Raw genomic sequence first — 287 nt, 5'->3', positions numbered from 1 at the left:
CCTTCCAAGTTGGGGACCTGGTGTTGTTGTCGACCGCAGATCTCAACATCAGTCATGCAACTGCGGACTAACAAGTTCGTTCACGCAAACTAGTTCCAAGATACATCGATCCGTTCAAGATCGTCCGCTTACGCAACAACGTGGCAACGCTCGACTTGCCGCGCAACATGTGGCACATGTCGAACAACTTCAACGTCGACAAGCTCCGTGAGTACAACAGTAACCTCGATCGATTCGAAGGACGATCGATTCCGAAATTCAGTCCAGTCATCTTTGATCAATCCGGA

This window comes from Plasmopara halstedii, assembly GCF_900000015.1.
Source record: "Plasmopara halstedii genome assembly, contig: Scaffold_430, whole genome shotgun sequence".
NCBI lineage: Eukaryota > Oomycota > Peronosporomycetes > Peronosporales > Peronosporaceae > Plasmopara > Plasmopara halstedii.
The sequence above is the reverse complement of the archived record's forward strand: the minus strand, read 5'-3'. Positions refer to the sequence as shown.